This window comes from Cryptotermes secundus, unplaced genomic scaffold (genome assembly GCF_002891405.2).
Source record: "Cryptotermes secundus unplaced genomic scaffold, Csec_1.0 scaffold1437, whole genome shotgun sequence".
Lineage (NCBI taxonomy): Eukaryota > Metazoa > Arthropoda > Insecta > Blattodea > Kalotermitidae > Cryptotermes > Cryptotermes secundus.
In genome coordinates, this window is record NW_019731298.1 from 284,676 (window position 1) to 296,696 (window position 12,021).

The following is a 12,021-nucleotide window of genomic DNA, read 5'->3' on the forward strand; positions in this document are numbered from 1 at the left end:
TCATGGCACCGGAGACATAAGATGAACGATTTATCGTCGTTATGAAAGCTGTCTACGGGCCTGCCACGTTTGTATGCAGCAGACTTGGCATCCATCGACACGTCCAATCCCTCTTCTCGTCTCGGAGATACCGAATCGCAACTGTGATGTACGTCGCAATCTGGTCAGGGGCCTTAACAGAACTTGACACCAGGACAACACGGGTCACTTACAGGTCCGGCCGCAATGTTCTAGATCCTGAGATCAGATATGTATGTGTCCCAAAAATTATGTACCGAAAAATGGAAATGACAAAAAGACTTACAGACTGTATTTCAAATTTTTAGTGTTGTTTATCAGAGTGTTGAAAAGCCCGTTGAAAATGAACGGGAAATCATTTCTTTCGCATCGTCATCTTTGTTGTTCCTTCCTTTCTCCGTTAAAATAGTGAATTACGATACAGCCCCATTCTTCAGATGGCAATCTCCGTGGCCTGTAATCCGCAAGCGAACTATACCGACCGAGCGACCGCCGCTTGTCGGCGAAGTTAGTTCCAACTTTAGCGTACAGAGGGTGTCACGTGGACAGCGCAACGGATCCCCACGACCGTTATCTCGGTTTTCTAGATCGGAGCCGCTACTTTTCCATTCAAGTAGCTCCTCAATTATCCTCACGAGGCTGAGTGGACCCCATTCGAGACCCATTACTTCTCAGAAAATATGGTAGGGCCAGGAATCGAACTCGGACCTCTAGAACTGTAGCTATGAACTCTGACCACTAGACCATAGAAGCAGTCTCCTTCAGATGGTACAGTTCCGAAAGCGGAAATGTCATCTATATGAAATCTATGAAAGCGCTGGACAACATAACATGCACACATAGATGACGCACATAACGACAAGCCGTTTCCTGTTATTGTTGGCTATTCGGATTCTATACGCGAGCAACACTAACCTCCAACTACGTCACCTCCGTTGTCGCTCAGGTTTGCGTGAAGCTTCAAACCACTGGCAGGGTGAACAAACACTTCCTTGTAGGAAGAACGTATAGGTCTATCATAATTAAAGCGGGCAACAGTCATAGAGCAATAACACCGCTGGGCTACGTTCCTGAAAAACACTGCAGTCGGCAAGACAAACGCAATATAGGGAACGGTACTGCTTTTACCGGTTCTCACGGTCTCTTCGCTTGCGGATTTCTTATACTTTTCCTTCTACCCTGAAGATGGAGGAGATACGTTCCTCCGAAACGTCGGTTAACACCACATATACACGGTGCCAAATCCCAGAAGACTGCTTTCTTCAAGTAATAACATATTTAAAAATAATACATAAAATAACAATAAAATAGGGTTACAAAAGATGCACCGCATTGGTATGGCCTCTAATGTTCACACCAAGCTTAGCGAAAATTGGTGAAATGGTTTAAAAGTTGAAATGGGGGCACACACAAACATAGACAAACACCGGACGGTATGGTGATTTCATAAGCCTACTATCTTCCCACTCCTCCAAGAATGGAAAGTAGACTAGAATGGTTCCAGTCACAATGAAGTATCGAAGTGCAGAATTTTTAAAATGGCATTTCTTTTATTTTATTCCTGGTTTAGCTATGCTACCGGTAATTCCTACTTGATAACGTCGAGTGATCAGATAATGAGTGCTTAATGAATTGGAACGGATGTGGAAGGCAACGGCTAAAAACGCTTTCGACCCAATAAGCTTTATCAGAGTTCGACATCGGACGAACTAACTGAATAATTAATTGGTTTGGAACACTTCCACAACTCATGGGGCTCCTATGACGTAGCGACGGATGCTGAATGCAGTTCTCTGATCAAAGAGACGAAAGTAACAGAAGCAAGCGAACAATTCAAATACAAATAAATGTTGAGTTCACTCTGAAATATGAACACATAATTTTGAAGCGAGCACAAAAACAATTTCATTTTTAGCCTACTTTTCTTCTCTCAAAGACCACTTCTGTGGTCTAGTGGTCAGAGTTCGTGGCTACAGATCCAGAGGTACGGGTTCTATACTCGGCGCTACCAAATTTTCTGAGAAGTGGTGGGTCTGGAACGGGGTCCACTCAGCCTCGTGAGGATAATTGAGGAGCTATTTCAAGGAACTTCTGAACGTCTGAACCGATTTCAATGAAACCTGGTTATCATGCCACCCGAAGCCATATTAACTGCTTACTTCACAAATCCCTCTCATTAGCAATACCAATATTGCAGCCTCTAAAATTGTTGAGGTAATAACATTAGTATTACTTGAATACCTGAACCGATCATCATGAAACTTGGTATGTACATTATGCTACCTGTGGCCACTCAAGAGCACACTTCACAAGTCCATCCCATCTGTAATACTAGAATAATTTTATTCTGCTCTTCTTTACTACTGTATTAAACATACAGTGTCGCCACCAAAATGCACAATTTTCAAACACGTGATTCAAGAGGAAGTATCATTGCTCTAAAACGGCAGGGTATACAGAATCTACTAATATTAACTTTGAATGGCAGCTGTGCCGGCCATGACTTCATAAAATGGCGCATTACACACCATTCTGTTTTCTATATATGTCTATATTAGCTTCAACTAAGCATAAAAATGTTTTTCAAATAACTAAACACCACGTGTCAGTAAGAAAGCATATGCCATATCAAAACATAATAAGGTCCTCTCGCTTCTATTCTGCTATTCTACGTTTCTATGGTTTGTGTGCATTCTGTTCTATGACATGCAAATGCTGCTGGACGTTTTGTATATAAGTGCTACATGTACAAATATTAAGCGTAAAGACCGTTCGGGACATTCTGACTTCAGTATCTTAATTTCTTACGTTGTTGTACAATTTAAATTATCACTATAAGTCCCGATGAGGTCACTGGATTTTGTTTTCAATTGACCTAGTCCTTCCGGCCGCACCATGGCCCTGGGGTTGACTCAGCCTCTAACAGAAATGAGTACCAGGAATTAATTAAATAATTTTCCTCGGCAGTAAATCGCGGCCGGCGCGTAAGGCTGACAACCTTACCGCCATCTTTGAGTCGACTGTCTAGATAATGTGGGGCCCTCGACCTCTAACAACCCTATGGGCCTTCACGGCCTCTTACAGGGATAGCTTTACTTAATTTTACTACTGACAGACCTATTTTCCGCAGAATGTTTTCTTTTAGAACTTCACATAGCCATTCGGTATTTCAAACCGAATGCGATCAATGCATTCTTTAAAGGTCGCCAATATTAAAATGATACGAAAATTCAGCCAGACCATAGTGATCGCGTACAGACAGATGGTGCCAGTACAGTAATATTAAAGGGATTTACACAAGATAGTATTACGGATCAAACAGTAGGCTACTATTTTTCTCGAATAAAAATAAAGAGTGGTGGTTTCACATGCAATATCTTACAGGTTTACATCCTGGGGAATACTCTTCATTTCCTACAGCTAAATGCTGAAATACTACAATATCCTTCCTAATTATCACCAATCCAATCCAGAACTCCGTGGCCTGCAGTCCGCAAGAGAACTACACCGATCGAGTGACCGCCGCTTGTCGGCGAAGTTAGTGCCATTTTTAGCGGATAGAAGGTGTCGCGTGGTCAGCGCAACGGATCACCACGGCCGTTAATCTCGGTTTCACAGACCAGAGCCGCTATTTCCTTGAAATAGCTCCTCAATTATCTTCACGAGGCTGAGTGGACCCCGTTCCAGACCCACTACTTCTCAGAAAATCTGGTAGCGCCAGGAATCGAACCCGGACCTCTGGATCTGAAGCCAGGAACTCTGATCACTAGACCACAGAGGCGGTCTCAATCCAGAACTAACCCAAAATTTTACACATCTTCCCTCAACCTCATAATAACATTCACCTATGCCTACTTCATCCCCCCCCCCAAAACTAACAAGTTCTGGATCTCGCAGTTTTCAATTATTTTAAAAATACAACCTTAGACGTTGATCAGAACTTTAAGCATGACTGTTGGTAGAGCCAATCTTCTGGTTGGGGTGGGACGGTTAATAATGATAATGAGACTTCGGTCGTTGTGTACACCCCGGAAACAAATGTCTGGCTCTCCAATAAAAAAGTCTACAATCTCGGCGATCGAAAGAATAAAATCGGTGAAAAATTGTCCGTCTGCTTTTTTGACATCAAAAGTCTTTAAAATAAAAATAAAAAAAAAAAGATTCGCCCAAATCAAACAAGCAACCTTGTTTTTTACTTTAAAATTGTGGATATTTTAAGGCAGTGCATTCGTGAAAAGATCAAATATTTTACCGGACAAGCGGATAGGTCTATCATGTTCCTGAAACTATAAATCTCCTTGAAATATTCTAATTTTGAATCACTTGAAACCAATCAGAGCAATATGACAATACTAAATGCGCTTTCGGAAAATTATTTCTAGTAATATTTCAAGGCATGGCAGAGTTACTGAAGCGAGTATGAAATGTCAAAAGGTGGGTACTCTGAAGTTAACCGCATGAATTGAAGCGTAGTAACACCATCTATTTTTTTTTCAGAATCAGTACGATTGTTTAAATGGCATGCCTCGTCAACCTGAAGGAATCAAACAAACTGATAATCAGTGTGTGATTCCTTAATACTGCAAAACCTATGTTTTAACTGCGTATTTCTGCAACAATAAAGTGTTACTAGAACTCATATTAAAACTCTGTCCTCTTCCTGCATTAATAGAGGTTCCTGTATATATTAGAATATAGTGACAAATTGTGTACAGTGGATATAATGTATATAGACCCTTCCTTATTCGCTATAGGAGTAAGGTACCCCCCACCCCCACCCCGCCGGTTGATGATGGTGAAATAAGTGGACACCTACCTAGAAACACCAACTACTCCCTTCATCAAAGTGCAGGTTAAATAAAAAAAAATAGTGGTTTTAGGTGAATAAATATACGGTCATGGGTCCCCACGGGGCCCCGATACCACGTGTACGACAGTGCTGGCAGGTTGCCAGCAGCACGTTTAGGCTCGACTCTGCTATCCACTATATCTTCCTGCAGATTTAAAACTTGAAAGCTTAAGAAAATCAAGAATTGTGGATCCCAATGTAAGGTAAATGTATCCAGTTCCTTAAGTCGCATACGCAACAAGATGTTGAAGTACACACACTCACTGACGAGAGAGACAAAATGCACACCACTATAACACACAATCCCTGCTTCACAACTGAGAGGAATGAACACTCCCATGAAGAGTTCCGCAATATCTGCGCAACAACGAGAGACGGAAGCAAACATTAGCATGAAGGAATGGTGCCATAAAAGGATATCTTATCAAATGTATGAGCAGTCCACTTAGCGGTAAAAACATACATATCACAATTTGTTAATGTTTCCAAGGAACGAGACCAGAAACAGAATTAAACTTTCTAAATGAGATTTGAGATTGTCAGGGAGACGATTATTAACATTTCTGTTTTCCGGGATACAGAATATGGTAGATATTTTCCAACATTTCGGAGGAACATGATACCCCCATTTTTGGAGTCAACCCTTCAGACGGAGACAAGACGTTCCTCCGAAACGTCGGTAAACATCTGCCAGATAACACAGCATCACGCCTCAGAAGAGAGCAATCTTTAAGTAGTTAGTATAGGATTCTGACGATGGTGTATAACACACTGATATATTGGGTTTCTGGACTTTATCCATCGTCCTAGTTTTTAATATAACAAATAAAAACACGACGTTTCGGAAACTGGATCTGTTTCCGTCCTCGGGTGAAGGAAAAGGGGAACACTGGACTGGTCCAGTGATTGAGGCTAGCTCTTTCTAACGGACCCAACAGAATAGGTGTTCCCCTTTTCCTTCACCTGAGGACGGAAACAGATCCAGTTTCCGAAACGTCGTGTTTTTGTTATATTAAAAACTAGGACGATGGATAAAGTCCAGAAACCCAATATATCAGCAATCTTTAAGCCTAGTTAAGTTTTTATCTTCATCTTGAAAATTCCATTTAAATTTACCATTAGCGTTCATACTGTGGTTTGCTGAGCTGTGACACCGTGTATTCTGATAAATGGGTTTTAATATTTCAGAGAAGAATGCTGCTTTTATCTTCAGAGCAGAATCTGGAGGCAGTATGTACTTCCGGAACGTTGGTGTAAACCTACCAGACTATACGGTCTCATAACCCTGAAGACCAGAATACAAATCTGCATAGCCGTGAAAGGATCGAACCATACTGGCGTTCTGGGACGACAATTTTCGGCGACAGCAGCGCCCTACAGACTACTATGAGCTATATGCCCATCTGTCACGCAACACTTCCTGACGAACGGTTGTCTTGTTTGCATAAGCTAATGGCGATACCAGACAATTCTACTACTACACTGCAGTGCACTGCACTCTGTACTAACCTAAGCAAAAGTCAAAGTTACTTTACGACTGGCGGTTTACCGCCAATCGCTTTGTCTTGGCGTCAACTCCTTGCGACCCACGACCAGATCTCTAATCTAAGCTACAACAGGTCTTCGTTATATAGACTCCGCACGGACAAATATACGCTAATAACAATTTTCTTAAACTACCGAATTGTGTTTCACATAAGTATATATATTACATTATTACAATTATCAATGGATCCTGTTATATACATAGTCATTACCTTCTACATGTCAGAATCATAACTATATCTTTAAACATATTAAAACATATTCAAAATTTTCGATGCTTACAAATATTCATAAAAATACGAGTAGTATAAAATATATAAGTTAATAAGGTTTAAAATTATGTCATAACAATACACTTAAATGTTTGTATTATCACATGCAGTCATTTCATATCCTTTTTTTCGCGTTAATGTTAATTGTAATTTAAATAAAAATGAACCTATCTCCAATAATGATGTTGCGACGGAAATGCAGAAGAAAATGGAGTCGATACTTGCAACTCCCTTCATGAACGACTTTCGACAACTAGTATGGTTGACCACATTTCGGCCCAACGAGGAAAAATCTGTTCACAAATGTGATAAAAGAAAGACGTGAGTCGTGACTAATTACGAGTAACTAACTCCACCGCGCAGTTGCTCAGTTACTCAAGAATTTCCCAATATTTTATGGAACCCGAGGGTTCATTACTATGTGTATGTTCACAAGAGCCTTCCATTGGTACCTATCCTGACTCAGATCAATCCAGTCCACTGCGTCATAACCAAGCATCAATTATAGCTGAAGGAAGTATGTTGGTAACATATTTAAGGCGTGAAGTGAATTCTGCAGCTGAGCAAATAATTATTTGTATCGATCTAGTAGAGATTTCTTCAACTACGCCAGAAAAACTGCTCAGTAGTTTAAATGAAAGGTTAACTGAACATTTGATAAGAGAGTTATATGAGCCTGAAGTACACGAAGAAACACATGCAGCTCTCCGCCCAAGTGTTCGCTGGTGGTGGCAAATTTCAATGATATCTGGGACGTGTCGATAAATTTTTGAAACTCCTTGTTATCAACTTTCATTAAAGTCCTCTCAGCTACTCTCGGGTAGTTAAATAAGGGCAAGCAGACAGACAAAGACAGCAAGGTGTATATAGCGAAGTTCATATGCGTATCTTTTAGACCTTTCGTTGTTACGAAATAAAAATGTCTAGCCCCTCACGTTAACATTCATTAGAACTTAGTCCTTTCCCCCGTTCCATGCCTCATTTTGAGCAGTCGTGACTGCTGCTTCTAAATTTCTAGAATCTGGTTGACAAAATTAACGACATTCGCAAAAAATAAATAAATAGCATGTACTTTTTTCACATCCTTGTAATTGCTGCTTGTGTTTCATTATGTTTTGTACCCTAAATAAACCGCACAATGACTGCACAATACTGTTCAGGAAAAATAAATTCAGGCTTCGGAATGAGACGGAGTCGCATGGTTACCTTCACGCTCCAACCGCCTTTATCCTACATAACGGGCCTTTGGCATCATTGGGTAGCAATTCATTCACTGAGGTTCATTATCTTGGAGGATGAGACGGTGTAATGTAGTGTACCAGATTACCGACGTTTCGGAGGAACGTACTGCCTCCCTTTTCATGGCTGAAAAGTAAGCCGAGCAGGCAAGCATGAGCCAGCACATTTCTCCGAAACATAGATAAATTACTACCAGACTGCAGGGCATCACATCCCAAAATATGCTACTCTTCACAGTCACTGCCGTAAGAACCTCAAATTTCGCATGTATTTAATATACTTGACCTGATTACAAAAAAGAAAAGCCCTTTAGAAGCTGGCAGCCGTTCTAAGATATTTGCCACTTCTTATGAAACCCCAACATTCATTATCATGTTCAGAACAGTTGGACGCTATCAAAGAATTCGTTCAAGTAAGAGGTCCTGTGTAACATTTCATAACATGATGCGTTTTTACGGCGAGCGATTATTAACATCCCACTAAACCATTAGGCTGGAGGATCATCCTTTGTCGGACGTCCGCGATCCCTTATTCAATGCATAATACGTTACCCTCGATATCTGAAGGCAGCCTCCTCCATTCACAACTTGACAATGTGCCTTGCCACGGCAAGGGATCCATTTACCATGGCTCAGTTCCATGGAATTTGTTCTATACAAAGATGTAAAGAGGAATTTTACGGCAATTAAAAGCATTCCGGAAGTTACCAGACAGATATAATCTGACGAAAACTTACATGGTATGACGTGGCAACAACTATATAAGATCGTAAGAAACTTACACGAGCGAACCAGATGCTGAAAAAAAAAGAGAAGATTTTTATAATATTCCTGCATAAGTAAAAAGGTAAAACTCACACCATTCCTGTTGAAGATCTAACCGCGACAATCCAGTTAGGTGACCCTATTTATAACACATCGACAATGTCAAATATAGTTTCAGAACGTAAATGCCTTTATACCATATATATGGTACAATATGCGCCAAAAGACGCAGTATTGAAACTCGCGCATCTCGAATGCGCATGTGGGTTTGTAGACGGGGAATAGCTCCAGCCGCATGTGTTCCCAGTAGTGAAAAGGCAGTTATATTTTGCAGTTGTTGTTGGAAATGGGTCTCTCGACGGAGGAAAAAGTATTCATAGTTGAGTATTATTTCCGCTCATACGGAAGTGGTTGCCAGACAACTCGCTTCCTTGGTTTTGAGCGGCCACATGTTATCGTCCAGAAACCGCTACATAGTACACGTGTGACGCTATGGTGTGCCGTCTCAGCACACGGTATATTAGGCCCCTATTTCATTGAGGATGAGGAAGGCAATGCTCTTACCGTCACCCAGGAATGCTACAGGGATATGGTGATCGGACCCTTTCTTCAGGATCTGAGAAGGTTCTGTCGTGCAAGGGGCCTTAACATGAATAGACAGTGGTATCAACAGGACGTCTTTTCATTTCAGTACTGTGTTTTGGCGCATACTCTATTATTTACATTAAAATGTTGGCTAAAAGACTGCATAAACATTGATTAAACACTAGCATGATACTTAATTATAACAGAAACTTAAATACGTACGCTTAAAACATTCACGGGGGCACGCGGTGGCGTGGTTGGTTGAGGCACTATGCTACAAGCCGGAAGGTCGCGAGATCGAATCCCGATGAGGTGGATTTTTTCAATTTACGTAATCCTTCCAGCCGCACTATGGCCCCGGGTTCGACTCAGCCTCTAACAGAAATCAGGAATCTTCCTGGGGGTAAAGGGCGGCCATCGCGTAAGGCTGACGTTACCGCCATCTGTGGGCCGATTGTCTAGATAATATGGGACACTCGACCTCTCATAACCCTATGGGCCTCCACGGCCTGTTACAGGAATACTTTTACTTTTTTTACGTAAAACATTCACATAGACGTTCTTCGGCTTAATCGAAATTTTAAACAATTTAAAAAAGACTGAAGACAGTCACAATATAATGGACTGCTCGAACCAGCAGCAGTACATTTCGCATCTAATGTGAATCCTCTCCAGCGATTCTCCTCAGCACTTCCACGTGAACTGTGATACAATACACTGAAGCTGTCAAAGCCAGGTTCTTCATAGTCCGCACATGGGCCTGTAAGCACACACCAGCCATTCCGGTAGCGGCATGCCTTCATGTGGAGAAACCAGACTATGAGTTGTCCTGTAGTTGAAGAGATCTGCCTACTGTCATTATTAGTTACCATGCATGAAATATCTTCGAGCGCGTGACTTGTTCCAGATTCGAATCTTCTCTTTTGTTATTCGCGTCCCTATATAATCAGATTCACTTCCGGCATAAATTCAGAAAGAGTAAATGTACTCTAGAAGCCACTCAACATACACATCATGTGCCCCTACTTCCCTTTTTCCAGACCCACTGATCACAGAACTGACTCTGTGAAGTAAAACTGAAGAAGACATGTAATAATCTACACTGCACATAACCACACCGCGATGCCACTGAAGAATCCTATATAAAATAAATCCAAAGATTTCAAAGTAAACTGCCAAGAATTACTATAGGGTAATATCCCCACTAGGAAATCGAGATTAACGGCCGTGGGGATACATTGCGCTCACCACGTGACACCCTCTATCCGCCGACAAGCGGCGGTCGCTCGCTCGGTATAGTTCGCTTGCGGACTACAGGCCACGGAGTTTTTTTGTTTTAATATCCCCACTGGCCTGTGATGGTAGCCGAGCGGTCTAAGGCATGCATTGTCTTCGTTCGCTCGGAAGCCGGGACCGTGGGTTTGAATTCCACTCAGGGAATGACTGTTTAGTGTTTTGTGTGTGTGTGTGTGTGTGTGTGTGTGAGCAAGCGCGGGCGCGTTTTTCTGTATTTGTGTACAGGTAGGGGCCGTGAGACGAGCTGTTCACTCACCCAAGGAGTCCTACCGAATGTCTAGGATCTAGTAAACCGAAAGGAACCGGAGAGTTTCACGGATGTAGGCCAAGGCCCAAATTGGGGCTGTAGCGCCAAAGGGAAAAAAAAAAATATCCCCACTGATGTCAAAATAACAACGAAGTATCAAGGAATCTGCCAGTATGGCGGCTGATTGTGGGTGGTACAGTCAATTTCAGAGACGTCACGTAGAGCCTAGGTCAATATCAAATATACTCTACAGAATGAGCATGCCCAAAGTAACGTTCACAAAATGAACCAGCCATTTTTTAGAACTTTTAATGAACTTTTAGAGGGGCAAACAGAATGCACATTTCCAATAACGTATTTCTCTATGCAGACTTATCTACGAGGGGGACACGAAAACATGTGTCTTTTAGAAAACTTTTAACCGTTTTGTTATGTCATTACACAACAATCAAGCCTCATATTTACACTATTTTTCAACACAATCGCCTTGCCTGTTAAAGCATCTGTCCCACTATGTGATGAGGTTTTCCACCTCTTAGATTACAAAAGTTGACCTCAACCACGACAGCCAACGACGCATTTCACATAGAACATCCGCATCTGTGTCAAAGTGTCTTCCAGAAAGGCTACTTTACACGCTCAAACGGAAGGGCAGCCTCACACTTGCATATGTATGCATGGTTTAGTTTTAGTTTGTTTTTTAGTTTCTTGGGGTGGGGTGAGACTGACTCCACTTGGTACTGCGGCCACATTTTGGCCTTATTGTACCAGCCCGGATGATAGATGATTGTGATTATGGAGATATTGGTGGAAAGAAGATTGGCAGGGGAAACCGAGATACTCGGAGAAAACCTGCCCCCTGTGCCACTTTGTCCACCACATATCGCACATGACCTAACCTGGGCTCGAATCCGGGCCGCCGCGGTGGGAAGGCAGCGACTAACCGCCTGAATTATGACATGGCCTTGTATGCAAGGTTAATTTAACAACGGAATTATTAGCTCAGAACACAGGCCGACAGTGTCGAAGCGTAGGGTGGCCAGTGAAATGCACTGGGAAGGATTTAGAAGGAAGCAGTCGTGGCATAATTTGAGATACGGCAGCATCCAGAACTTTTCCTGGAATGTGTGTGTCCCAGCAGAGATTCGAAGCGTTACCGCTTCAGCTAACTTTCTCGATAGTGAGGTAACTCTTCTTCTGAACCCA

The 12,021-nt window shown here is 42.0% G+C and overlaps 1 protein-coding gene across 3 annotated transcripts in view; it reads right to left on the reverse strand.

Annotated features, from left to right (window-relative positions):
- The window catches only part of LOC111867012 (mannosyl-oligosaccharide alpha-1,2-mannosidase IA), a 96,604-nt gene that overhangs the window by 37,168 nt on the left and 47,415 nt on the right, over window positions 1-12,021 (reverse strand). The window contains exon 1 of one of the 3 annotated variants that reach the window (XM_023856470.2): window positions 4,835-5,170. The exons of 1 other annotated variant lie outside the window; for it this stretch is intronic. The gene's annotated coding sequence lies outside the window, so the exon portion shown is untranslated. Of the gene's footprint in view, window positions 1-4,834; window positions 5,171-12,021 lie in introns of those variants that run through there. One more of the 3 variants, XM_033752508.1, reaches the window with a different exon arrangement.